Below are 2,880 nucleotides of genomic sequence, written 5' to 3'. Positions count from 1 at the left end.
GGGGGCTTTGGTGCACCACTTCAGGCCTCTGGAGGTCTTGAACTGATCCCATCCTCTGCGCACACCAGCATGAACACAGAATACAGAACACATGCGCAGAGCAGCATGCACATCAGCACGAACACTGCCACTTGCAGAAGGTGACCGCAGGATTAGCTTGCCATTGATGCAGCTTGACGTTCACACCTAGACTTGGAAACTGGTTGGAACTTGGAATCTAGCCGTGTAGACTGGATTCAACCACAAAACACCTAATGTCACAGCTGTCAAGGCTGGTTTCTCCTTCTTCCCGTCAGGAGCACCTACAGAAAAGTGTCACCAGGGCAGCTTGGTGAGAACCCAGCAGGGTTTTGTCAATGTTTTCCCCTGCTTTGGCCCACCACAAAAACCCAATGCAATACATTGCTTTGACAACCTAGGTAGACCATGAGTCATCTGCCCCATATGAGGAAGGGGAGGGGGAACTCATGAAGCAGAGACTTGAACATGCAGTGTCTTATATGGGAAATAACAATCACATCTGAACCGCCATCACAATTTGCATTTTCCCCCTTTATTTCCACCCCAGCCACCAGCAGATAAGAGCCATAGGCGAAAGGACAGCTTGGAACTGAAGCTCACATCACATTTATTAGTTGTCCTTTGGCTATGGGTGATAAACTGCTATTTATATACCGCTTTTCAACTAAAAGCTCACAAAGCGGTTTAGAGAGATGTGACATTAGTTACTTATGGGGTCCTGCTTGAGTGAATCTGTTACGGTGCGGGTATAGTTTCCGCAGCAAACAGCTGTCCGGCTGCACTCTCCACCTGTCTCTCAAGGCCAGAGCGTTGGCACTTGAGGGAACAAAGATGACACACGGCAGAAGTCCTCCACCAAACGTCTCCTTACTATGTACAATATATACAGCAACAGTCCAGATAGCACACAATTCACGGATCACACTGACGTAGCCTTCGGCACAAACTCCACTCTGCATCTCCCACAACCCAGCTTGCCCTGGCTGGAGTATATACTTGCCACGGCCAATCAGAGTGAACTAGAAAGTGCTTAGTCACTCTGATGGCACATGGGGTGACATACCTGGTGACAGTCACCTGGTATGCATCACCAGATGTTGCATCATCTCTTCCCATGATGCTGTGCGCAGTCAGGCCAAGGCTTCAGGGCCTGATACTATCCAGCCTGCAAATTACCTGCAGGTCCGGGGATGATCCCTTAACAGAATCACAGCCCTGTCCTAACCTGCACTGGAACAGGCAGGCTGGCTGGTCTGCGCTGTATCCAGTGCAAGGTTGGGGCTGGCTATGGTGCAACCTGGGGCAAGGGGAATCATCTCCCCTTACCCCAGGTAACGTGGTAAGGGCCCAAATGGGGCTGCTCAGATCTGTGCCTCCTAAAGAGGTGGCACAGATCTGAGCAGCCTGGCGCTAGGCTAGGCTGCCCAGGAGGGGAGGTAGGATCTGACCTAAGTGCTGGATCCTAGCCCCACCCCTCTCCTGAGCCTGGCCTGTCGAACACCTGCCCTCCCCTGGAACACCCCAGTTCCGCCCTCCCCATGAGGGCATGGGGGCTCTCCGGTCTTGGGGCTTGCTCCAGCGTGGGGAGGCTGACACACATCCTTGAGCCAGCCTCCCCAACTCTGAAGTCATCGCAGACATTTGTGACACTCCCTGGCCCAGCATAATCTCAGGATTGTGTTCTAGGTCTTATATTCTTTTGTTATGTGTTGCAAAGGGTGTAATGGGGGAGGGGTGCAAAGGAGCAGAGGTGTCATCAGCAGGAACACCCAGGTGCTGCCTTTGAAACTTTTTCTCTAGAAGACTTCAGGCAAGAAAAAGCATCAGGCTCCGCAGAAAGCAGACTGAGAAATTTGCCTAGGGGCATATATTAATGACTGGGCCAAGGCTCTCCAGATCCTGTCCCACAGGCTGGATCCAGAGCCCTGCCTTTTCCCTCCCCCGTGTGAACAGCTCTTCCTGTTCCATGGGGGAGCTGTCCTTCCCTGCCAACGATCTCCCCCAAACTGAGCTTCGCCCCCCCCAAGTACAGCAGATTGGACTGTTCGAGGTAGATCGGTGGCAGGGAAGGATGGCTCCCCAGCGGAAGAGTAAGCACCGTTTGCACTGGGACGCTTTTCCCATTGTGCAGTGGTCTCCAGTTTGGAGACTGGTGGTCTAGGCCATCTCTTTTCCCAAGTGTTCAGAGACAGAGAATAAGGGCGCAATCCTAACCAACTTTCCAGCACTGGCATAGCTGTGCTAGTGGGGCATGTGCTGCATCCCACAGTTGGGGGGCAGTCACATGGTGTGCTGCGTGTTGGCCACCCCTGGTTTAGACAGGGGGGGGAGGCCATACTCAACCTGTGAGAGGAAAAGACATAGCGAATCTGCAGCAAATATGAACACGAAGAGCAAGTAAAGGGCTTACTTTGTCATGACAACTTCTCCAAGTCACATTTTGTATTTTCTTCTTTCCTTTTCTGCCCCCAGCCAAAAAAAACCTCACATGAGTCCCAGGAGTCAGAGGTAAGACTTCTGGAGCATATACTGAGAATCGCATCATGTTGATGAGTTGCCTCCTAATACCATATCAGTACATTCTTATGCATGACATGAAAAGTTCTAAACTCCTTATATGCCCACATAGGTATGCACTTAGAGTGCATTAAAGCATATATAATTTGAAAGGTGGGACCTCTGCACAAGCCCACTAGCTGAAGTTTATGCAAACGTCGAAATTTCTCCATGGGATTGTGCACATGAAAATTTTGGTTTTGCATATTTGGAGCAGGTGGTCAACCACCAAAGCTGGCTGTGCATAGTGCCAATTGGCTAGAACTGGTTCCATCACCAACTTGCCTCCCAGCAGCAGTTACT

Source organism: Tiliqua scincoides, chromosome 10 (assembly GCF_035046505.1).
Source record: "Tiliqua scincoides isolate rTilSci1 chromosome 10, rTilSci1.hap2, whole genome shotgun sequence".
NCBI lineage: Eukaryota > Metazoa > Chordata > Lepidosauria > Squamata > Scincidae > Tiliqua > Tiliqua scincoides.
The sequence above is the reverse complement of the archived record's forward strand: the minus strand, read 5'-3'. Positions refer to the sequence as shown.